Below are 26,657 nucleotides of genomic sequence, written 5' to 3' on the forward strand. Positions count from 1 at the left end.
ACATTAATGCTAACAATCTGACAAGTTTAACTGTTTCAATACAAACTAGGGCACACGAGTTGGCATGGCATGCCTGGCATGGCACAGCTGTCTCTCCACTGCTTGATAATCACTGTGGAATTTATACACAAAGAGTTAAAAACAGAATGTGACATCTCAGGGGAGTCGTGGTGGAACGGAAATTACTATTTTCTCATGTTATAAGGCTCATTCGCACAAAGGCAATGAAGGAGTTGCAGGAAAGTTTTCAATAGGTTTATTAAAAAGACTGCAATCTACTGTAAAATGCATGAGCTACAATGATTAGGATAATGAACCATGCAAGAATTTTTTTTATAAAGATGAGAGTTGTGAATACAAAAACCCCCACCATCTTGCAATAAACATGAGATGTAAAACATCCCTTAAAACCATAGCATGGAGAACCTAATCTCTAACCTATCAAGAGCTAGGTGTGTTAAACCAGCACCAAGTCCATGAGAAGCGCCCCCAACCCTCGTTACCTTGGAATGAGGTCTCTAGATCTGACTCCGTGGGGACATGAAGGCTGGGTCTGCATCAAGGTGACGTGCAGCATAGATGGCGTCAATAGCATCTGGTAGGAATCTCTCTGATAACCTTGTCCGCATGAGATGTATGTATACAGATCTTGTAGGACCTCTGTGGCAGGTATGTTCCCAAACAATAAATAAGGAGACATGCTTGGGGTGGTAATTATATGACTACTTCCCTCCAAACGTTCACTAATTTACTGTCACACGTAAGTGGGAAAGGGACACGATGTGAATACCTATGTATCTCACTTAACTTTGACACTGACAGTGACGCCTTCACAGAATTGCGCTGATAACATAAAATCAAAACATTTCACTAACTATAAACATAGTAGCCATTTAAAAAGAAATAATGAAATAAATAAACTAAGACAGAGCAAGCTAAGTAGGTTAAAAGCCACTAAGTGACGCGGGCACAGGCCTGCAAGCCAGAATCATTCAACAATAATCAGGATTTGGAAGAATGTCTCCAAAGTCATCGAAAGGAAGTGCATCCAGGAACAACTCCAAATTGTCAGATCGATGACAGTATTGGCAGAGTACACAGGGGACACTGGTGGAACAGCAAGGCACACCGAAGATAGAGACTCGAAGAGGCACCAGGTGCAATGGCGAACAGGCTGCACACCCCACAGGACAGGTCAGAATAACAATGACCATTCATGCTCCAATTCTGCCAGCAACGGAGCACCAAAGAACTGCACCATGCGTTCACTGCACAGTTGGGCACAACCAATGCAAATTAGGAACAGCAGCAGCAGTATCCTGCCAATCAATGCCAAAGCACTGGATATCCACCAAATAAACTTGAGTGAATGATTAGCTGATGGAATGATTCAAAGACAGTCTGCATGCTGGAAATGAATCCATACCTAACAGCCTTAAAGAAGTTCCCAATCTCCGTAGTGCCTGAGGCATTAAAATTCTGGAAACCAGCTCTCCTAAGTGCCTTATAATGTCAGGTATGTGCCATACTGTTGATGGACTTTCTACTACTGTGAAAGGCAGGTTTCTAACTTTTCTATATGAAGCATGATGTAACTTCTTCCCTTTAGACCATTATCTGTTGTTCCCTGGATAAATTAAAAGCAGCAAACAGGTCACTACTGTTTATGTATTTCCATGGAACACAGCCATTTTTCACACTCTGCAACGTCCAACCTAACTGCATGATGGAACAGAGCTGATTTTGACCATGGTGTAGAAGGGACATGTCATTCAGAATTATGTCAATTGTAGATGACACTATGTTATGAAGGGTGTATATTCTGTTGGAGAGAGTATTCATGCCATTATCGACAGCAGCCAAAGCCTTTTCCACATTTTCCTTTTCTATCTGCCTCAAATGTGCAGCCACCTCCATTTGAGAAAGCTTCCAAATCTCAGTTTATATGGTGTACAAAAATCTCTTACAGCTGGGTTTTCTAGGACCTAGCAAGAAATCTTGAAAGTCCATTTCCTCTGAAAGGAGATTAAGATGTTTTTTTACTGCTGTGAAGGTGTTAGTCTGTAACCATTGTTGGCACAGTTTACCCACACTGTATGTGGTAACTATACCCGAGTGTTGACCCGAGGCAAAGCGAGGGTCTGGTCGGCTAATCTTGAAACCCCCTGAGGAATAAACAAACGTGCCTGACATCTATTTGTGTCCATTGGCCACAATAACCACCCATGTGGACTGGAAAGTGAAGAATTATAGGTACCATCCTGAACCTTTGCATTTATTTCCTCCTCTGTGACATTTAGGAAGGATTGCTAATTAGTGAATGTGGCTGGTGTTGGGCTACTGGGCGCATTGGGTTCTTTTATTTTTGCTAACCCAAGCCAGGATGTCTGTTGAACTGTGTCGTTCAAGAATATAATTTGAACAGGAATAAGGCATGCTCTAAACAAAGCCTCCATTCCATGAATTTACCAATCTTCTGTTCCCCATACACTCTTTACATCAATAGTGTACTTCCAGTATTTGTATCCTTCAGCTGCAAGTCAGGAAACAAAGGAATCTGAATAAATGAATTTAGTGTTAGCAAAATCTGCTGTATTTTTTAAGGTGGTAACTTGAAGTGATATGACTCTGCATTTGTAATGTCATGCCAAGAAAAGTATGCTAATTTATCTAAGTAATGCTTTGGGCTCCCCACAGGTGGAGTTGAACATTGTTCCCGCTGTGTGTAGTTAAATACTGGTATATGACTTGTTGCTCAGTGCAGGTAGTAATGCCCCTAATTATTACAACTGAACATTTCTCCACAATTCTCATCATCACTTTCAAATACAGTCTAATTTTGCTGCTCATCAATCATTGAATCAACTGTTTGAACATCCCAGTCATCAGAAACAACACCAGGTGTAATTATATCAATCACTGAAACTTTAAAAACATAAGTAATTTGGATAACTTCAGAAAGCCCATATATATCAAAGGGAACTTTATCCCAAACAATCCCATGTGGAATTGGTACTGCTGAAATGTTCACAAGGAATAAGTGTCTTCGGACCATATGTGAGGAGAGATATGGAGTTAGCACTTCATCCACTGGCTCAACAGAAGAGCTTTCAGGAAGATAATGACCAAAATAAAACAGTCACAAAACCAACCCATAATAGAAAGGCAAACAATGTCAGAAATGTCCACGGATAGTACCATGGATAAACCCAATAGTTATTTATAAGCCATATGTTCAGCTTACGTATCTTTGAAACAGTTTCATTAGCAGGTTTAGATCAAGTTGTAGGAAAGTCATCTTCATCAATTAAGTACACCAGAAACAGTCTCGGCGAACACACGAGCCAGTGCATTAGTGGTGGGTGGACTCGCTTCACGTTGAGGTTCATAGTAGATGGTGTCATCTGTTTGTGTTGAGTTGGAGTACTTCACAGCCACATCTTAGACAGTTCTTGTCAGTGAAGTTGTAAAAGGAAACAGCAGAAGCTCCTAATCCTCCATCCCCATGCTCGAGGAGGCATTTGTAGAATCATTGCACATGCTGGTGTAGTCAGAAGAGATGTTGTTTCTTCTTTGAAAAGGTATGTCCTGTTAGGTAGTGAGAGGGAACCAGGAACTACCCAAGGGACCTCTGGGTCTACTGTGCAGGATCGGCCACATGGTACAATTTGATGTTGTCAATGGACACAAATCTGTTCGCTTTGGAACCAGGCAGCGTTGTAGAATGACAGTTCTGGTATCTTGTATTCCTAGGAATTGGACAGGTGCTCTGTATGATGGGCCAAATTCTATATTCACAGCAATCTTCTCATGAGCCAGATCCCCAACTTTAGGAATCCAGCCTGTAGAAGTTGTTGGCAAGTCCATTATTCCTAAGGTGGCAGCACTGGTGGATGAATTATCATCACAAAATCGCTGAAGCTCCTGTCAGACAGTAAGATATTCATTTGTGTCAAAAGATGTGTCTGCTGCCACCAAACCAGGGTCATCTAGGACATACATAGTTATCCCAAAGAGGACCTTGTAAGAAATACGTCCTTCCAAGGACTGTCTTGCCAGATTATTCAGTGTACTCCGGACCACATTTAGGTGATAAAGCCAACTGTGACCTGAACCTAATACTCTAGCTGATAAGGACTGCTTCAGATCTTGATTCCTCCTCTCCATGACCTAATTACCTTCGGGATGGTAGGGTGAGGACTAATGGAGTTCAACACCCATCGTCCCCAAAGTGTCCCTAAATACCTTAGAGGCAAAGGCAGGGCCCTGGTCCGAATGGAACACTGCAACTGCATATGTACCGATAAAGTCTTTTATAACAGTTCGATCATCAGCCAATAACTGTGGCCATACCCACAGGAATCTAGAACAGGAATCAAAAGCTACTAAGAATTATTTGTATGCATCATGAGGTTGTAATGGACTACAATGGTCCGGATACACACATGGTAGTGGTCTGTTGGACACTGAGAGGGATGTCTGCGGTGGGCGTTTGATAGTTGAGCCTTTAATTTGCTGGCAAATGTCACAGCAAAGGGCATATTGCTTGGTCTGTTTGTGTAGACCTAGCCACCAGAAATGCAAGAGGGTTATTGTGGCCGCAACACCAGCATGAGCAGACGCGACACCCGCATTTGCTGCTTTGATGAAATATAATCTCTGCGCTTGGTTGGGGATCACTCGATCTCCAACGTCAGGAATTGTAGCAAAGGCAACATTCTGTGCATTGATGTGGTAAGAATAATTTGTAGGGTATGCTTTTGGGAGAGGCTTGCCTTTAGCCGAAGCTTTCACAGCAGCCAATATTTCATTATCCAATCTTGTATGGGAATGAGTCGCTGTAGCTACTGCGGATTTGGCTGCTTCATCAGCAAAGGTGTTTCCAATAACATGTACCCCTATACGTTGGTGACCCAACGAATAGTCTACATGAGCCTCGGGTAGCTTATCCTTAAGATCAGCCACTCTCCCCCACAGAGTTTTGTGTTTTATGGTGTTACCTTTGGAGTCTGTGAACCCATTCAATCGCCAATGATTCAAATAATCATTGTCGCACTAGACGCAGCAGTACGAATCATAGGCAATCAATGTGAGTTGTCCTGAATCTGTATGCTCTAGCACTAGGATAAGGGCTTTAAGTTCAGTCAACTGAGCTCTGCCGTCCCCCAGGGTCTGCATATAGGTATTGTGAGGGTAGAATACACCATTCTTCATCACTCTGCTCACAGCTGCATAAGCAGCTGAGTATTGATATTTTGTACCTACCACTGGATGTGCCAAGCCATCAGTGTAAATGACAATGTGGTACCTGTCAAGTAGCAAGATGTTAACAGGTGCGGGGTACTCCTGCTCGTATTGGAGAAATACTTGTGCTTGAAGTTTTGGATCAAAGATGTAAACAACATCAGTGGCAGTCAGGGAGGTTGCCCATTGAATCCAACGTCGATGTAATGCTTTAGCATTAGGAACGCTTGCCTTGGTGATGGCCTCTAAAACTGACAAAATGGTAATAATAAGGCATTTCCCTTGGGCAAGTGGCCTCTCCTTGATGACTGCCATCTGTACAGTAGTTAGAATTTTTCTGTGGGTGCAAAGCCTTGTTCTGCATTAGAGAATCAATGTGATTTGTGTCGCTCTCATTAAAGGTGACATAAGTGAACCTGATGGCACTAGCAATTAATCTGATGACCACATTTGTTTTGATGTCACATGTATGTAAGTGTTTTGCTTCTAGCACATCTTTCTGCAATCCTTTAAGGATGCGTGTGTGTTCAATTATTCAGTGTCTGTTTTAGGAATCTGGGCAAATCAAATCATAAAGTGGCTTGTTGCATTGTGCATAGTTAGGAATGTATGTTCTGCCAATGTTGAAGAAACGAAGTAAAGACTGCCGTTTCTTGATAGTGTTCTGTGGTTGTAGATGAGCAAATTTTTTATAAAAAGTGCGGGCCAGGCTCTTGTCCTAGTTTGACAGCTCATATCCCAGGAACAACACATTAAGAAAGGCTATTTTAGTTTTTCTAAAATGTAATCCATAGCCAATGTTAGACCTGACAGCCTTAGGGTGGCCACCCCTAACGTTTTGCCTGCCTCCCTCCACTTTATGGACACTGTTTTTGCTGGTTTTAGGACTCTGCACACTTTACCACTGCTATCCAGTGCTGAAGTGCACATGCTTTCTCCCTTAAAACATGGTGACATTAGTTCATACCCAATTGGCTTATTTAATCTACTTGTAAGACCCCAGTAAAGTGCACTACATGTGCTCATGTCCTGTAGATTAAATGCTACTAGTGGGCCTGCAGCACTGATTGTGCCACCCACACAAGTAGCCTCTTAACCATGCCTCAGGCATGCCATTGCAAGGCCAGTGTGTGTATTTTCACTGCCACTTCGACTTGGTATTTAAAGGTACTTGCCAAGACTTAAATACCCCTTTTTCTACATATAAGTCACCCCTAAGATAGGCCCTAGGTAACCCATAGGGCAGGGTGCTATGTAGATGAAAGGCAGGACAGGTACCTGTGCAGTTTATATGTCCTGGTAGATGCAAGGGTGCCTGTATTAGATAAATATAGTGCATTCCTGCCCTTTCCTTGTGACAAAGGGCAGTGCAGGAAGGTGGCTTGCTCTGTTGATCTATACCACAAAGCCATAAATATGGGCCTGAGTGAAATTAGTCAACTATTTTAATTCAGCAATCCTCCATTTTCTTTATTATCACATATGAAGGCAGCTTTAAATAAGTTAATTCAGAAAGCAAGGCGTTCAAATGTAGTGTGTTTCATCTAATTGAGTATAATGTTACTTTATCTATTAGAATGTGGGCCACCTACAGGGTGCACATTGCACCTTACATGCCTCTTAGTTCACAAATGGCATTGTCACCAGTATGCGGTGCAAGAATGGTTCTAAGTTCATTTTTGCAAAGTGCCTCTGAGTGCAGTGATATAATGTAACATATTAATGTCAATGATTACATGACAAATTTTCAGCATTCACTCAGGCTGTAAAATTGCTGAGACACCCAAACTTGTGTACTGATACAGGGAGAGATAGCAGGCTGATCTTTACCTTTTATATTTTTACTCACAGGAGTGGAATTGGTGGTCCATCCCAGAACAGCAGAAGCCCTCCCTGCACAAGCATCAGCAGCCAATGTTCAAAGCACAAACTTTATGAAAACATTATCACAACTCATAGATCGCTGGTCAAACAAACCACTGCCCCTCTGTAGCCCCACACACTGCTGTGGAAGAGGAACGACAAACTGCTGCTCTCCTCTTCCATGGTTGTCTCCTCTTTCCCTTTGCTTTTTTAACATGTGAGTGACTGTTTTTCATGATGCACATGTTTAAAACCAGCAGCTGCAATTGGTCTGTAATTAACATGTGAAGCATGCATGCTTTACAAGAGAGATCGCATGCTCTGGAAATACAGGATACAAGTGAGCACACATACACACCATACAGGGAACACTGGCTATCACAACAAGAAAACTGACTTCTATAACACAGAGGTTACCTTTATTGTAAAGATATTACCTGAACACAGGAGTCACTGGAGGTGTGGTGAGTATTTCTTCTCCCTTTGCAAAGGCAGAGCTGTTACCCTTGGTGATATGGTTGAGACAACCACTAAATGTAACCACTATTCCTCTGCAATGGAGATTGAGGTTATAGAAATTGTGGAGCACATTAAAATTCTAGCTGCTGCCTCGAATAAACCCTGTGGCTCAGTTTTGAGGGAGGTAACACAGACAATCCCCATGCGTGTTGTGAGAAAGCTTACAATCTATAATTTCAGAAGAATGATGCAACAAAAAACACAGGTGATTAATCACATGAGAATAGCCCAAACCCACTAAGACATTAATATTCCTCCTGAACTTACTAAAACCTACACCCATAAACGATTCCTACTATATGATAACAAAAGCCTTCTCAAAAGCATACTAATTTTCAGTACTGCCCTTAATACAGTTATGTTTGAGAATAGAGAAATTTGGATGACGCATGGAACCTTTAAATAAACATCCTATCCATTCACCCAAATGTATACTATTCATGGAAACATTAATAACATTGCCACTCCATTAATATATAGTTTAATGCCTGACTAACATTCCTCAACATATATTTATTATACTGAATTACCATCAGTTATAACAAAAAACAATTAACAAAAGTCCTAGAAAAATAATAATTGACTTTGAATTAAAATTATAAATACTCTTAACAAAATGTACCCAGAAACTGAAATTCATGGATGTTTTTGTCACTTTTCCCAGATGTTAGAAATTGGGTCTCTAAGTGACAGAGATATGTCCCCTATCCAAGTAGGGACCACAATCCTAGTCAGGGTAAGTCTGATACGCACCCTAAATAAACCTGAACTTATGAGGAAACACACATAAAAGACTCCACACCGGTTTAGAAAAATAAAGAATATCTTAATGAGTAAAACAAGACCAAAATGTCAAAAATCCAAAAAGTAGAATTTGCAATATTAATTTTTAAAGAATAACTGCAATACAGTGCTTAGAAGTCAATATTGCTAAAAAGGTTACTTGAGGTTGCATTAGACTGGGGTGAATCCAGTGTTCAGGCTGACCGCAATGGAGTGTGGGCCAGCTCCAGGACCCATGCAGGGCTTGCTGATAAGTACATTGGATATAGGGTCATGTTGGCATTGAGGAGGCAATGCAAAGATAATGCGTCGGTTCCCATCCGCACAGTTCAGGGGATGCCTTGTTGTCAAACCGTTGAAGTGATGTCCTTGAGGTCTGGCGTCAAACCCCTTATGTTGGAGGCAATGCTTCATCATTGAGCTGCGCAGCTGGCAATGTGAAGGCGATGCACTGGGGCTGGTGGTGATGTGTTGCAATGCAAAGTCATTAACCTCAGTGGCAGCAGCAATGCGTCAGTATCGAGGGATGATGCTTTGGTTCCGATCAGCGCTACAGTGTTGATACGTCTCTTTTTTTTCAGAAAAATAGCTGCAGTGTCTGATTTCAAGACCCAGGACTGGATTGGCACCTCTTAGCAGGACAGTTGGCAGAATTCAGCAGCTGAACAGAGTTGTAGGAAGTCTTTGATGGCCCTGAGACTTCAGAACAGGAGGCAAGCCAATAAGCCACTGGAGTCTCTTATGTTCTGTGGAGGATTTAGAGAGGCAAGCCCAGTCCTTCTCACTCTCAGGAAAGAGGCGGCAGGCAGCAAGCAGCACAGCAAAGCAGTTCCACAGAGTGGCTTTCCCTCCGGGCAACACAACAGTCCTTCTTCCTGGCAGAATATCCTCAAATCCAGAAGTGTACTGATTTGTTCGAGTTTGGTGTCCGGGACCTCTAGCCAGTAGTGCATTTGAAGTGTGAGGGACTTCAAAGAGAGGCGTTTGATGTGCACAAGATCCCTGCCCTTCTTTCTCTGGTGTCAGACATGCTACAGGGGGTTATGCAGCTCTTTGTTTCGGGACAGGCACAGCCCTCTTCACGTGCAAGTGTCAACTCCTCCCTCCCTCCTGCCCAGAATGGCCCATCAGGCTGTGGATGGCTGATCAGTCACACCTAAGTTCCCTTTGTGTGCAGCTTTCTGAAGGGATTGCCCAAGAGCTGTCACCTGCACAGACGTGTATTCAGAGACAGGCAGAAAGCACTAGATGGTTAAAGTAAGAAAGTGCCAATTTTCTAAAAGTGGCATCTTCAGAATTACAATTTCACCATAAGTTGTGATTTTAAATTGTGATTTCAGAGACACTGAACTTGAGGGTTCCATCTCCTCCCAATTGGAGATTACACTTATAAAATGTAACAAGGGAACACCAATATTATTCTATGGGAGAAGTAGGCCTTGCAGTAGTGAAAAACAAATGTAAGAGGTTTGCCACTACTAAGACATGTAAAACATAAAAGTACATGTCCTACTTTTTAAATACACTACACTCTTCCCTTGGACTGTCTAGAGCCTATGTTAGAGGTGATGTATATGTATTAAAAAGGAAAGTTTGGGTCCGGCAAGAGGGTTAACGTGCCTGTTGACATCTCAGTTTAAAACTGCATACACAGGTTTTGCAATGTCAGACCTGAGACATGTTGAAGGGCTACTTAAGTGGGCGGCACAGTCAGTGCTGCAGGCCCACTAGTAGCATTCAATTTACAGGCCCTGGACACATGTCCCTAGTGCACTTTACTAGGAACATATAAGTAAATAAATATGCAAATTGTAGCTAAGCCAGTGTTACCATGTTTTAAGCATTAACACATTCACAAAGCAGATTTACACATGCACAGATTTCAAATACATCTCACTGAAGCTGGACTTGAGCAAAATGTGTATGGTTGGACCTTATAACTGGTACATCTCTAATTAAAACACCTCTGAATCCTACCAGGCCTCACTATGGTTAGACCAATATAGAGGAAAGAACCATGCACTATCGAGAACAGATAGGTCTTTGGCACATGACCCTCAGAGTTCAAATATACTGATTAAGGGTAAATAAAGTTTCTCACTCATGAATTTGTGTGTCTTCATTTCAATATGCGTATCATAAGAACAAACGTCACCTCTATAGTTACCTGGGAGTTTCCATAGGAAGAACGTTTTTGCTTGCTACTAACTTTTGTTCTGTTTGACAAATCCGAATGAAACTCTTTAAAAAAGTTAATACACCTTGACTTCTTCATTGAACCTTTTTGCACAGATCCATCAAGAAGGGCCAAGAAAAAGAGGTGTTGTAAAATTTTGTTTACCCATATTAATTCCCATAGGAATGTTTGCTCTGCAATACTGAAAAAAAAGCTGAACGCAAATAGACAAAATACGGTAGAAAATTATAACTCTATACAGAAAGCATACTATTCGTCATCTGGTGTAAATTCATTTAGTTATTTTCAAGAAATTAGCATAGAAAGAGTTGTTTCTGTTGGGCTTAAAAAAGGTTAGAGTTGGGTGCAGCTGCACGGTTGATCCTTCAGGAGTGCATCAGTCCTGAAAATAAAAAATAAAGTAGGTCCCCCTAATTGGCAGAGGGAGAATTTTTTCCCTTAAGCTAATTCAGCACTGTTGGATCAGTGCCAGTACTGTGTACTGAGCAATCTAATTGACTGTCCTCAACTCAGAAAAAAGGTTACAGGCACCCTTACAGGACTCGAGGACTTAGGGGGTCATTCTGACCCTGGCGGTCAAAGACCGCCAGGGCGGAGGACCGCGGGAGCACCGCCGACAGGCCGGCGGTGCTCCAATGGGGATTCCGACGCCGCGGTCGGACCGGCACCACTGGCGGGCTCCCGCCAGTGTACCGCCGCCCCATTGAATCCTCCACGGCGGCGCAGCTTGCTGCACCGCCGCGGGGATTCCGACCCCCCCTACCGCCATCCAGATCCCGGCGGTCCGACCGCCGGGATCCGGATGGCGGTAGGGGGGGTCGCGGGGCCCCTGGGGGCCCCTGCAGTGCCCATGCCACTGGCACACTGCACCCGTCGCACAGCTTCCACTCCGCCGGCTCGATTCCGAGCCGGCTTCATCGTGGAAGCCTCTTTCCCGCTGGGCTGGCGGGCGGTCTGAAGGCGACCGCCCGCCAGCCCAGCGGGAAAGTCAGAATTACCGCCGCGGTCTTTCGACCGCGGAACGGTAACCTGACGGCGGGACTTTGGCGGGCGGCCTCCGCCGCCCGCCAAGGTCAGAATGACCGCCTTAGTCCTCATGTCCTGAAAATATGAAAATATTCTTTAAAAATACCATAAGGGAGACAGAGTAGGCACACCCTGACACTCAGGGGAACCCAGAGGGACCTCCAAGGACAAAAAGAAAAAATTGTTTGTCCCAAGTGTACCATGGCAATCCCATGAGACTGAGTTCGGCCCTCCATGAGGTACCACGGCACTCCTGCATGAGACGCTGTTCAAGCTTCATCCCATGTAAAGTATTTATGTTGCACTTCAAACAGTAATAAACTACAAGAAAAATCCTACACCAATTAAGAGAAATAGAGCAAAACTGAATAAATAAATGAAGACCAAAACAACAAAAATGTAATCAGCACAACTGGAGAAATGTAATTTTAAATATTTATGTGAAAATAGTGGCATAAAGCCCAAAGCACCACTCACAGCTATATGGTCAGGCCACCCACCATGGACTGCAGGTCGGATACAGAGACCAGGTTAGTCCCACTGAAAATTTACCTTCTCAATCCAGCTAAAAGAATCTTGATGGAGGTGGAGAGGGCCATGAGGAGCAGAGAAGTGTTGCAGATGGTCATCAATGTAGTGCAATGAGGAAGCCTGGCATCATGGATGGTTGTCCTGTACTGTGAAGATCTGTTGTTGTTACAAATTGGCAGGCTGAAGCTTTGAGGTGGAGCTTCTCATGAGTGGTCGATGCTGTAGTGTGAAGTAGGATTGCCAGAACTTCGTGTTGGTAGGCAGTGTGAGCAACAAGATCCCCGCTTGGGGGTCAGGGACTAATTCCAGTTGGATCTGGGTGCTTGTTCAAGTGGTTGGGTACCTGTTATGTCCATGTGGCTCTGAACAGGAGGCCTGCAGACTAGCCCTTGGAGTCCCTCTGGGACTCCTGGGTTCCGGTCCAGGCTCTCTGCCTCAGGCAGGATGACAGCAGGGCAGCAATCCAGCAAGGCCACAGTCTAGAAAGGCATTAGTCCAACAGAGCAACAAACAAGAGTGGCAGTCCTACCAGCAGCAGAGCAGTCCTTCTTCCCAGCAGAGTCTCCACAGGTCCAGAAGTGTACTGAAAGTTAGTGAATGAGGTCCAATTTTTTTACCAGGAGCCTTCCTTGATGTGGGTGAAGCTTCTAGAGCTTTTCCTTTGAAGTGCACAACACATTTTGGTGATGGGACCAAGGTGAAATGCATCTGCTGTTTTTGCTGATAAATAAATCATGTTTGCTTCAACAGCACTATCAGCATGTGCCCCTTTCCTTTAGATCAGAGAAAAGGCTGTTTATTATGATGTTAGGTCTCACCCTTTGGTGTGCACTGCCACAGTTAGTGGTACAGATGAAATGGCTGAACGGAGTTGCAACAAATGTGTCAGAAAGCTAGATTTTTACCCAGAATAGGTAACCTTTGTGAATTGCTGTGATTTGGTGTACATCTGTTCAGTAGTTTTTGAGACACACAAGACAAACAGAAATAGTGTGAATGCCATTACAGGACTCAGGGATTTGTTCCCCATGTCCTGAAAATTAAAAAATATTGAGGTATAAAGGGGTAGATTAGGGATACCCTGACCACCTAGCCCTTGTATGGGAGGTCCAGGAAGAACTTGTGGCTGCTAGTGAGGGAAAGGCTGCAGGCATGGCAAAGACAGTGCACAATGGTGGGGAGGGGGATTGGCCACCCACAGGGTGCTGGGTGGAAGTCCTGACCTCATGCCAGATCCTATGGTCAAACCCATGCCGCTCATGATTAAAGACCATGAATGATAGGGAGTTGGCGTAGTTACATACGTTCTTACAGTTTTACTTTATGTTAAAAAAAAGTAGAAATTCACTGAAAAAAAGAAGTGATGCTATAGTTTGTTATGGTAATTGTGTCTCACTTAACATTAGAAAAAAATGTACAAATTCATTGAAAAAACCCAAAGTTTAAAATGACGTTATAGTTAGATGACAATGTCAGTTCAAATGTAACATTTTAGACTAAAAAAACACTGAAATTCACCGGCTATAATTACCTGAAGAAACTATAACCTGCGGTCTCGCCATGCATTGCTTATGGTCTCAGATATTACATAACTCATAAAATATTCTATGATATCTTTGACAACATCACTAATGGCATCATTGACATGACTTCATTGAGGAAAACACTGTTCATGGCGGGGGTACGAATTATCGTTTTTGCATATTCTTCTTAATATTCTTAATATTCTTATTCTTATTAGTGGTGATAGTGTTACTGTTGTTGTTAATTTCATAAACTTCACAAATTCTGCTTCATCTTGGTAATGAGAAAGGAGAATAATAGTCAAATAAGAAGGAATAGAGAGTAAATAATACTGAACATTTTAACTGAAGGTATTGGTTTTATTATCCTCTTGAAGGCCATATCATATGCAATTTGCTTAAGCTGTAGTAGCAGAATGTTCCACAACTTGAGGGTGAATAATGAAAAGAGAGGCCCCTGCGTGTTCTCTCCTGATCCTAGGAGCATGGAACTGGAGGGAATGTACTAAGAATAGGGAGTGTCAAGGGATATATTATTGATGAAGGCTAGAGAGCACTGAATCTTTTGTTCGTAGAAGACTTTACAGAGTGCTCAATTGCTAACCGTGAAAGAGTTGACTGAATGGCAGAACTAAGATTGAACTTCTGGAGAGACTTACTGTAGGCAAGTACCATCTTGCCTGGCATGTTACCCCCATATTTCACTGTATATATGTTGCTTTAGTCTATGTGTCACTGGGACCCTGCCAGGCAGGGCCCCAGTGCTCATAAGTTTGTGACCTGTATGTGTTCCCTGTGTGATGCCTAACTGTCTCACTGAGGCCCTGCTAATCAGAACCTCAGTGGTTATGCTCTCTCTGCTTTCCAAATTAGTCACTAACAGGCTAGTGACTAAATTTACCAATTCACATTGGCATACTGGTACACCCATATAATTCCCTAGTATATGGTACTGAGGTACCCAGGGTATTGGGGTTCCAGGAGATCCCTATGGGCTGCAGCATTTCTTTTGCCACCCATAGGGAGCTCTGACAATTCTTACACAGGCCTGCCAGTGCAGCCTGAGTGAAATAACGTCCACGTTATTTCACAGCCATTTACCACTGCACTTAAGTAACTTATAAGTCACCTATATGTCTATCCTTCACCTGGTGAAGATTGGGTGCAAAGTTACTTAGTGTGTGGGCACCCTGGCACTAGCCACGGTGCTCCCACATCGTTCAGGGCAAATTCTCCGGACTTTGTGAGTGCGGGGACACCATTACACGCGTGCACTGTACATAGGTCACTACCTATGTACAGCGTCACAATGGTAACTCCGATCATGGCCATGTAACATGTCTAAGATCATGGAATTGTCACCCCAATGCCATTCTGGCATTGGGGGACAATTCCATGATCCCCAGGGTCTCTAGCACAGAACCCGGGTACTGCCAAACTGCCTTTCCGGGGTCTCCACTGCAGCTGCTGCTGCTGCCAACCCCTCAGACAGGTTTCTACCCTCCTGGGGTCCAGGCAGCCCTGGCCCAGGAAGGCAGAACAAAGGATTTCCTCTGAGAGAGGGTGTAACACTCTCTCCCTTTGGAAATAGGTGTGAAGGCTGTGGAGGAGTAGCCTCCCCCAGCCTCTGGAAATGCTTTGATGGGCACAGATGGTGCCCATCCCTGCATAAGCCAGTCTACACCGGTTTAGGGATCCCCAGCCCTGCTCTGGCGTGAAACTGGACAAAGGAAAGGGGAGTGACCACTCCCCTGACCTGCACCTCCCAGGGGAGGTGCCCAGAGCTCCTCCAGTGTGTCCCAGACCTCTGCCATCTTGGAAACAGAGGTGTTTGTGGCGCACTGGACTGCTCTGAGTGGCCAGTGCCAGCAGGTGACGTCAGAGGCTCCTTTTGATAGGCTCTTACCTCTCTTGGTAGCCAATCCTCCTTCCTAGGTAGCCAAACCTCCTTTTCTGGCTATTTAGGGTCTCTGCTTTGGGGAATTCTTCAGATAACGAATGCAAGAGCTTACCAGAGTTCCTCTGCATCTCCCTCTTCACCTTCTGCCAAAGGATCGACCGCTGACTGCTCAGGACGCCTGCAAAACCGCAACAAAGTGGCAAGACGACTACTAGCAACCTTGTATCGCTTCATCCTGCCAGCTTTCTCGACTGTTTCCAGGTGGTGCATGCTCTGGGGGTAGCCTGCCTCCTCTCTGCACCAGGAGCTCTGAAGAAATCTCCTGTGGGTCGACAGAATCTTCCCCTGCCACTGCAGGCACCAAAAGACTGCATCACTGGTCCTCTGGGTCCCCTCTCAGCACGACAAGCGTGGTCCCTGGAACTCAGCAATTTTGTCCAAGTGACTCCCACAGTCCAGTGACTCTTCAGTCCAAGTTTGGTGGAGGTAAGTCCTTGCCTCCCCAAGCTAGACTGCATTGCTTGGTACCGCGTGATTTGCAGCTGCTCTGGCTCCTGTGCACTCTTCCAGGATTTCCTTCATGCACAGCCAAGCCTGGGTCCCCGACACTCCTCCCTGCAGTGCACAACCTTCTGAGTTGTCCTCCGGCATCGTGGGACTCCCTTTTGTGACTTCGGGTGGACTCTGGTTCACTTTTCTTCTAAGTGCCTGTTCAGGTACTTCTGCAGGTGCTGCCTGCTTCTGTGAGGGCTCCCTATATTGCTGGACGCCCCCTCTGTCTCCTCTTCCAAGTGGCAACATCCTGGTCCCTCCTGGGCCACACCAGCACCCAAAAACCCTAACTGCAACCCTTGCAGCTAGCAAGGCTTGTTTGCGGTCTTTCTGTGTGGGAACACCTCTGCAAGCTTCTTCACGATGTGGGACATCCATCCTCCAAAGCAGAAGTTCCTAGTCCTCTTCTTTCTTGCAGAACTCCAAGCTTCTTCCAACAGGTGGCAGCTTCCGTGCACCCTCAGCTGGCATTTCCTGGGCTTCTGCCCACTCTCGACACTGTCGCGACTATTGGACTTGGTCCCCTTGTCTTACAGGTACTCAGGTCCGGAAATCCACTGTTGTTGCATTGCTGGAGTTTGTTCTTCATGCAGAATCCCCCTATCACGACTTCTGTGCTCTCTGGGGGTAGTAGGTGCACTTTACACCTACCTTTCAGGGTCTTGGGGTGGGCTATTTTTCTAACCCTCACTGTTTTCTTACAGTCCCAGTGACAGCTCTACAGGCTCACATAGGTTTGGGGTCCATTCGTGGTTCGCATTCCACTTTTGGAGTATATGGTTTGTGTTGCCGTTATACCTATGTGCTCCTATTGCAATCTACTGTAATTTTACACTGCCTGCATTACTTTTCTTGCTATTACTCATTTTGGTTTGTGTACATATATCTTGTGTATATAACTTATCCTCATACTGAGGGTACTCACTGAGATACTTTTGGCATATTGTCATAAAAATAAATTACCTTTACTTTTAGTACTTCTGTGTATTGTGTTTTCTTATGATACTGTGCATATGACACCAGTGGTATAGTAGGAGCTTTACATGTCTCCAAGTTCAGCCTAAGCTGCTTTGCCATAGCTACCTTCTATCAGCCTAAGCTGCTAGAAACACCTCTTCTACAATAATAAGGGATAGCTGGACCTGGCACAAGGTGTAAGTACCTCTGGTACCCACTACAAGTCAGGCCAGCCTCCTACACTTACCCACTATCCTGAAACCATGGTGTTGAACACATAAGGGGTCCGTAGAAGTAAGCAGGCCCGAATAAAGAATGTTACAGCAGGCGAGCCTAGAGTGAATGCATTTGATTCCTAGAATCGTGAGCTCTTTCACAGGAACAAACTTTCCTCAACCTAAGCAATAGATTGAAACATGAAAACATGCCACAAATAATATTTGGGGATATTAATAAGAAATTGTTCATTTGTTAACACCACGAAACAGCAGCATTGTCAAAACTAGAATGTTTTATGTAGCTGTTTCCCCTGAACAGGGATGTCGTTTCATACAAATACAAAAAAACACACCTTGCTTTATTAGTAGAACCCACCAACCTGGTACTAACTGCCTTCATGGCAATAGACACCTACACAAACATTTACATCAATCCCAAATCGAAACATGTCCATACAGATGTGTGCAATAATTTACCCAAAACTTCCAGAACGTTTACATAAACATGGCACCTAATTTGAATGACGTCAACCCAATATAAAGTATCAATTGCACTATACAATGCTATCCGTGAGTGTACACTGAATGCACAACCACTATTAATGTTGATGCGCACAATAATAAAGTTTCTCTGTATATGGACAATATATTTTCATAATCAAGCAAAATTGTATTGTCACTGTTAGATTCCCCCATCATGAACTCTCCATCCACTCCAGCATGAAGGTATTTAGGCGGTCATTCTGACCTTGGCGGGCGGCGGAGGCCGCCCGCCAAAGTCCCGCCGTCAGGTTACCGTTCCGCGGTCGAAAGACCGCGGCGGTAATTCTGACTTTCCCGCTGGGCTGGCGGGCGGTCGCCTTCAGACCGCCCGCCAGCCCAGCGGGAAAGAGGCTTCCACGATGAAGCCGGCTCGGAATCGAGCCGGCGGAGTGGAAGCTGTGCGACGGGTGCAGTTGCACCCGTCGCGTATTTCACTGTCTGCACAGCAGACAGTGAAATACATGTAGGGGCCCTCTTACGGGGGCCCCTGCAATGCCCATGCCAGTGGCATGGGCACTGCAGGGGCCCCCAGGGGCCCCGCGACCCCCCCTACCGCCATCCGGATCCCGGCGGTCGGACCGCCGGGATCTGGATGGCGGTAGGGGGGGTCGGAATCCCCGCGGCGGTGCAGCAAGCTGCACCGCCGTGGAGGATTCAATGGGGCGGCGGTACACTGGCGGGAGCCCGCCAGTGGTGCCGGTCCGACCGCGGCTTTACCGCCGCGGTCGGAATCCCCATTGGAGCACCGCCGGCCTGTCGGCGGTGCTCCCGCGGTCCTCCGCCCTGGCGGTCTTTGACCGCCAGGGTCAGAATGACCCCCTTAGTCTGGCAGGCCCTGTCACTCAGGCCTGAAGGTCAATAACTGATAGGTCACATGTGGGATAACCATTAGTCAACAGCCAAACACACACACTGGACATCTCGGTTTAAGATCACACAGATAGGCAGCTACACCACAACAGTCACAGGAGATTGGCCCCAATAGAGCACGTACGACCAAAGGGACACAGACATTCCAAAACACTGTCAAGTTAGACACCACATGTAGTTAGGTACACCCTGCAAAACATGATGCAAAAACACAGCACACAGGTGACCAGGGGCCCCTCAGGCTGAACATCTAGACAAGAACTCTCTGGCCCACATTTGTGTCCACGCCTGGTCGGGCCCAGCTGCATTCGCGCTCTAGAATTTATGTTCATGGTTCCAGGGCAGCTGTTCTCATTTTATGGTCCCTGAGAATGTTATAAAATGTGTTCAGAATGAATGTACTTTGAGAGACAGTCCTCAGGCCCGATTCTATAACTGCTCTCCCAGCCGTCATTTTTGATTAAACAAGCTGCTTCCTGCACTACCAAACACCTCTTGTCTTTTGTTTTTAAGGTAAAATCTCATTCAAGCAACATTTTGGCAGGCGAATAGGAGAGATAGGCATCTCTGACCCAACTGCAGCCGAAGGCAGAAGACCACGGACTCACTGACGGACTCACATTTTCACCACATTTGGGGCACAAGCAGATGCCATAATTGATTGAATGGTCTGCTGAATCTGTGAGGCAGAGGTCTGTCCTGAAGCCACCATCAAAAGTGTAAGAGACCACATCTTATCCATAGTCCTAGAATTTGTCGTATGGCAAATTAGCAAACCATAACCCACCTTTTTGATATTCAGCATCAGGGAGGGTGATTCTTGTGTTATACTGTGTTGGTTGCTGACCCCTTTGACTGCTCAGCATGATTCAGTGATACAAATGGATTCTGGGTGTGAGACAGATCTGACATCTATGTTTTAAGCGGCGTCTGTTACATATAGGCTCTGGGTATACTATAGGGCCCACATCTCAATCTTAGACTAAGGTGGTTATCAGTTTCTTCACACTGTTAGTGTCTGAAAGAAGTGAGAGGTGTGTTCAATACCTGCGGACTCCAGGTGATATAGGGCCCACATCTCAATCTTATCAGGCCAAAGAGGTTATCTCAGCACTATCAGTTTCTTAGCACTGATTGTGTCTGAAAGAAGTGAGAGGTGTGTTCGCTTGAGCCACTGGATGTAATGTAGATGGTACGCAAGACCCCTGGGCGTGACCTAGGAGGAATCAAGACATTAGGAATAAAGATTGATTGGAATCCCAGAGATAGGCATAGTTTATGGGCCTGATTCTAACTTTGGAGGACGGTGTTAAACCGTCCCAAAAGTGGCGGATATACCACCTACCGTATTACGAGTTCCATAGGATATAATGGACTCGTAATACGGTAGGTGGTAAATCCGCCACTTTTGGGACGGTTTAACACCGTCCTCCAAAGTTAGAATCAGGCCCTATGTTTTTTCCAAGAAAGGGTATATAATCATACGAGGTAGTCTCTTCTTTCACAACGCAAATTGTGACAATCCTGTCCTTCCCCCCGAGCTGGTATCGACTAGATTATGAGACACCTTTGATTACCACACAGTGCAGAGCTTTCTTTAATCATGGGATAACATACGTTAACAGTGAGTAGGGCTAAAGCTTAGCCATTTACCTTATTCCATTTTTATGTGCCTAGTCCGCTAAACACCTCTGCCAAGTAGAATAGTGTCAATTTTAATATTGTGATGCTGATAGACCAATGTCACTGTGTTTGTCCTAAATGTTGAGTATTATGTTTTTGACATTTTTTTTTTGTGTATGGAGAAAATTGGTAATTCAGACAAAATTGTTGTTTGATGCCAAAATAATGCACGCTATTTTGTCGACAAACTTCTAATGCTGACATGAAATAATGATTGCACTTTTTTTCTAGTGGTGTGAATCTTCATGTGTTGTTTGTTAAATGTTTATTTTGATGCATCTGTGAATAACATTGATAGTATTAAGGTCACTGACTGCCCGTGTGTATCTATCTTCCCCCACCAGATTAGAGTCAGTAAAACCCCTTGTAAATATTTCCCACTACTGGAGAAGATCTAGTAATCCCTGTACATATTCCCTGCCACAGGAGGGAAAATTACCTTTCTAAAAGGACAAGAAAAGCCTATAAAATTAGAAAAGCTAACCATTTTGAGAAATAAATCATATAAACAAAGTAAGAAAGACTTCTTGTAACTAGATCCCCTAAAAGACATAGGTGGTCATTACAAGCCTGGCGGTCGGTGTTAGAGCGGCGGTAAAACTGCCAGCAGGCCGGCAGAAATTAAATTGGAATCACGACCATGGCGGAAACCGCCAACATAGACAGCCACTTTAACACTCTGACCGCCAACGCGGTACAAACAAACAGCGCGGTGGTAACCGCCAACAGGCAGGCGGAGGACAATGTACCGCCCACAGAATTACAACAGTCCAATCCGCCACCTTTTCCGGGGTGGATTCACTGTGAACAAAAACACAGCAGAAACAGGACTTGGAAGGGAAAACGCTCACCTCTACACACCCCACGAGGAATCAGGACGCCATGGAACCTGAGCTCCAGATACTGCCAGCCTTTATCTTCCTGCTTCTCTACCAGGAACAACAAAGACGGCGGCGAAGACCACGGTGAGTACTGCACCTACGACACAGGGGAGGGGGGAGGGAAAAGGGAGTGACATACACACGCAACACCCCCACCCCCACCCTCACCCACGACAACACACACACTAATACATCATGATACATTACAGTTACGCCCCCCAACCCCCCTGGAAGAATGCAAGGACAAAAGGAAATGAGTCGAATTATTGTAATATATTCAAATACATGAATCAAAAATATATACATATATAAAGATATTCACACTATAAATAAATATATACACCAAGAATACAAGTCCAAGGGATTCCACCATCATAGTCCGTGGACCACTGGGCCCAAAATGCATGGGCGAGGCCCACACTCAATACCCGAACAAGATGGTGAGAACACTGCTGGGGCATCAGATAGAAATAAAGCAGGCACTTCAGGGGGAGGGGTAAGGAAGGGGGGGCACCTCAGCTGGATGAGTGCACAACGCCAGATCCACAAGGGGGCTCCATGTCCACTGCTTTATCCTGGGGAGTGCAAAGCCACAGTCTCTCAAGTCTCTCCAGTGGGTGGGTTGCCCACTGCTTTATCCTGGGAAGTGCAAAGCCACAGTCTCTCAAGTCTCTACAGTGGGTCGGTTGCCCACTGCTTTATCCAGGGGAGTGCAAAGCCACAGTCTCTCAAGTCTCTACAGTGGGTGGGTTGCCCACTGCTGCATCCTGAGGAGTGCAAAGCCACAGTCTCTCAAGTCTCTCCAGTGGGTGGTTTGCCCCCTGCTTTATCCTGGGGAGTGGAAAGCCACAGTCTCTCAAGTGGATAATAGTCTCCACTGGTTCTGGAGGGGGCTTTGTGCCCAGAGTGCTTCATCCTCCCAAGGACTAAGGTAGTGGATGGATCCCTCCACTGGTTCTGGAGGGGGCTTTGTGCCCAGAATTCTTCATCCTGCCAAGGACTGAGATAGTGGATGGATCTCTCCACTGGTTCTGGAGGGCCTCAGTAGCATCGGAATCTTTGGCGCTCACTGGCCTGCGGTGCTGGTGGTAGCGGTGTCCTGTTCAGCGGTGCTGGTGGCGGCGGTGTCCTTGGCAGCGGTGCTTGTTGCGGGCTTGTCCGCAGTGCAGGTTTTCCCAGACTTGCCGGTTTTACTGTACCCCTTACCCACCTTGGATGGTGGCGCAGCTGTCTCCACACTCCCAACTGTACCCCTGGCAGCGGCTTTGGTGGCAGATTTTTTTCCTCTATCCCACCGGGCACTGGCCAACTTCTTATACTTTTGAGGTGGGGGACTGTCCGTGCTCTGGCTCCTTGCCACACTGGCTGCCCTGCTGCCTGGCGCACTCCAGAAGCCGGTTACTACTGGCACCACTGTTCCCGCAGATGTTGTGGCTGAGGCGCTAGGTTGGGACCTGGAGAGGTGGGCCCTAGGAGACTGAAGGGGTGGGGGAGGTGAGGGAAAGAGGTCAAGGTTGGACAGGAAAAGTTTTTGGGGCACATGGGATGGGTAGATGGAGGGGGTGTGGGAGTGGAGGAAGAGGTAGTGGTTGTAGGAGGTGTATGTTTGCTGACTTTGGGTGAAGGTGCATGGGCTGAGGCTGTCGTGAGGTGGATGTCTGTTGGGTGGGTGTGTGGATGCGTTTGTGTACCTTGGGAGGTGGGCTCACAGACACACTGGGAGAAGACATAGGGGATGTGTGAATGGTAGTGGGGGTGGTGAGTGCACGTGAGCGGAGCGTGGTGGTGGGTGTGCTGGTGATGGAGGTAGTGGCTGACGATGTAGTGCATGCAGGTGTGAGTGGAGACAAAACAGGGAGGGAGGAGGGAGACGAGGAGGAGGGGGACACAGTGGAGGCAGTGGATGTTGGTATGTCTGCATGTGTATGATGCTTGCGTGAGTGCCTGTGGGATGTGTGGTGCTTATGTTTGCCTGAGCTTCCCTTGTGTGTTGACGTGCGTGCATGCTGGTCTGATGGTGTGCTTGGGACAGGCTGAGGTACAGGATTTGGGTCTGGGTGGAGGAAGTTGGAGGGGGGAGGCTAGATACAGGGACAATGGCTACCATCAGTGCTGAGGCCAGAGTCTGAAAAGCTCGCTGTTGGGCTGCCTGACCAGAAAGAATGCCCTCCAGGTATGCATTTGTTTGTTGCAACTGCCTCTGTACACCCTGGATGGCATTCAAAATGGTAGACTGCCCAACAGTGAGGGACCTGAGGAGGTTAATGGCCTCCTCAATGAGGGCAGCAGGGGTGACAGGGGCAGGGCCTGAGGTGCCTGGGGCGAAGGAGATGCCCACCCTCCTGGGTGCGCGGCCACAGGGCAAATGCTGAGGGGCTGCTGGGAGGGCGGTGCTGGCCGGGGGGGTGGCGGCTGTACCTGTAGATGAGGGGGGCACAGATGGGCCCGCCACCGCAAGGGAGCTCCCATCAGAGGAGGAGTCCGTATCGCTGGTCTCAGCTCCTGTCCCTGCCGTGGAGCTCCCCTCGCCCTCTGTCCCACTGGTGAATTCAGACTCTGTTGTGTCGCCCTCCAGGGCCATGTGGGATGCAGCTCCCTCCTGCTCCGGTGCCACTGCTCCTCTTCATGATGATGCTAATGCACACAAGAACAGGGAGACCACAAAAAGGGGGGGGAAGACAGAAGAAAGACATGTTGAGTGCATGCAATACCGCTACCGTTGGCGGACACTACAGACACAGAAGCCCCCTGCACTACGCTGTGCACTTGGAGTTCCCTGATCAATCACAGGGACATTGGTTACAAGGCTATGCCCGATTGCTGCACACATGGATGTCACAAGAGCCTGACTAGGTAGTTGGCTCTGTACACAGGTGGGGTGGGGTGCCACAGGGCCTGCCTTCAGAAGGGACCTTGCCTACTAAACTCGCCCTGGCCTAGGGGAACCCACAGCCCACCTCCCATACCAAGACACCTACAATGCGCGCTGAATCAGCTGAGTGAGAGTGTACTCACCCCCTTATGGCTGCTGTGATGCCCTCAAGCACCTATCCAACTCTGGGTACGCCACCACCAGGATCCGGAACATCAGGGGGGTCATGGTGCGACGGGCACCCCTCCCACGTTGGGAGGCCATCTCCTGCTGAGCCTCTGCCACTTTCTTGCTCCAGCAGCGAATGTCCTCCCATCTTTTCCGGCAGTGGGTGCTCCATCTGTGGTAGACCCCCAGGGTCCGGACTTCCTTGGCGATGGCACGCCAAATATCCTTCTTCTGATGGGCGCTGACCTACAGGAATATCACAGGGGAAAAGCAGAAGATATAACCGTCTGCACCGTCACAGTCATTGGCCCGCATCCCTACCCTTGCCATGACGCACATGCACTCACTGTCATATCATGCACGCTTCATTCTCCCCCCCATTCTCTGTCTTTGTCCTGGAGCTCATGGACTGCTTGCGGGGTGGTTCTGCATCTGCAGGGGGTGGGGTGCTGGTGTTGTGGTCCTGTAGCGGTGCCTCCTGTCCACTAGCGCCGGCGGAGGTGGTGGGCAGTTCATCGTCTAGGCTAGTGTCAGGGGCCCCTTGTTGTGCCTCAGTGTCCCTCCTGGTGTTGACGAGTTCCTTCAGCACCCCTACAATGGTTCCCAGGGTGGAATTGATGGATTTTAGTTCCTCCCTGAAGCCCAGATACTGTTCCTCCTGCAGCCGCTAGGTCTCCTGAAACTTGGCCAGTACTGTTGCCATCGTCTCCTGGGAATGGTGGTAGGCTCCCATGATGTTGGAGAGGGCCTCGTGGAGAGTGGGTTCCCTGGGCGTGTCCTCCCCCTGTCGCACAACAGCCCTCCCAGTTCCCCTGTGTTCCTGGGCCTCTGTCCCCTGAACCGTGTGCCCACTGCCACTGCCCCCAGGTCCCTGGTGTTGTTGGGGTGGTGGGTTAGCCTGGGTTCCCTGTAGTGGTGGACACACTGCTGATTGACGTGTCCTGTGGACAGAGGGATGGGCCCGCTGGGTGGGTGATGTGCTGGTGTTTCCAGAGGGGGGAAGCTCTGTAGTGGCCTGTGCCAGTGTGAGGGGAACCGACTGTGCCGAGGTCCTAGATGGGCCGGGCTGTGAAGTACTGGGTTTTTCAGAACCCAGCGGTGCCAGGGAACACACCCTAAGACTTCAGGTCCTTCCTGTTTCAGACTACAGAAACACAGAGTCTTCTTGGTGAAGTCAAAGATCTTGTTTATTGGCTGCAGCCAGTAACAGGTATCCTAGAAGTACAACACGGTGTATATTCTCAGGAGACTGCTCCCTTTGCAAAGCTAACCTTCTCTTTTCTACAAAATATTATGCTTTAGGCAAACATTCCTTATTTTACAGTTGACCATTCACATATTTTCACTACAAAGAAATAGCAGGGTTATGATGACAAGCCCATATTTCAGTTTGTCCAGCCCTCAATCAATTACCCGGAAAGTCTTAGTACTTTCATCAGATATCGACAGACCCCCAATATAAACGGGCACCTCCTCCTTGTAAAGCAAGTCATAAAGAAAGAAACAGAGACAAGTGTGTGTAAGATTAGGCATGGTTTGTGTGTGATGAAAGGTTTATGATGTGTTGTGCCTTGATACTAATCTCATTCGGCCACTGGGAAAGAAACTGGCCGAACAGGTTTGGCTTCAGGCAGTGGAGTCAGCTTGCCCAGGTCACAGAGGAGTCAGCAAAGATGTACGTGTCCTTCAGACTCGTTTTCAGCATTAGACATTGGCCTATGTGAGGGCAATCACAAAATGGCTGTCGTTTCAATGGAACACGAGGGTTCAGGGCGGAAACTCTGATATTCGGGTGATTTCGTTACCCGAATATGAATACAATGCTTGTGCATACTATTCTAATCATTCCCGGTCTGCTGATACCAAAATCGTTGTGATACGACGACGTTTATAACACGGGTCCAGAATTCTCAGTACCACAGACCCTCCTTTTGCCCTTACATAGGCAATAACCTATACTCATGCTAATCTGAGTCCAGGTCTATATTCATAAAGTCGTTGAGATGTTGCTGTAGCATCATCCTATTACTTAGCTCGTCCCTTGATACAGGTTTCCTTACACACGATGTAGCACAGAGGCCACATATTGCAGGAGCACACTGTACACACAGACAGGACAGGAAAAGAATGGCTAAGATCATCCCAATGACTACCAGAGTCTTCCATCCCCAGGCGGATATCAGCTCCCAGAACCACCCCATCAATGACCAATCTCCTTTATCCACGTGAATAGACTCGGAGATCTTATGCAGTTTGGAAATGGCCTGGTAGACTGTCGGAGCGATATCTGGGATGAAAACACAGCAACTTGATTGGATCACTTTACA

The 26,657-nt window shown here is 46.6% G+C and overlaps 1 long non-coding RNA gene across 1 annotated transcript in view; it reads left to right on the plus strand.

The window, feature by feature from the left end:
* The window catches only part of LOC138288287 (uncharacterized), a 144,542-nt gene that overhangs the window by 39,958 nt on the left and 77,927 nt on the right, over positions 1-26,657 (plus strand). Inside the window, exon 3 of the long non-coding RNA XR_011202366.1 lies at positions 19,240-19,445. This is a non-coding gene — a long non-coding RNA (uncharacterized lncRNA). The remainder of the gene's footprint in view (positions 1-19,239; positions 19,446-26,657) is intronic.

This window comes from Pleurodeles waltl, chromosome 4_1, assembly GCF_031143425.1.
Source record: "Pleurodeles waltl isolate 20211129_DDA chromosome 4_1, aPleWal1.hap1.20221129, whole genome shotgun sequence".
NCBI classification, from domain to species: Eukaryota; Metazoa; Chordata; class Amphibia; order Caudata; family Salamandridae; genus Pleurodeles; species Pleurodeles waltl.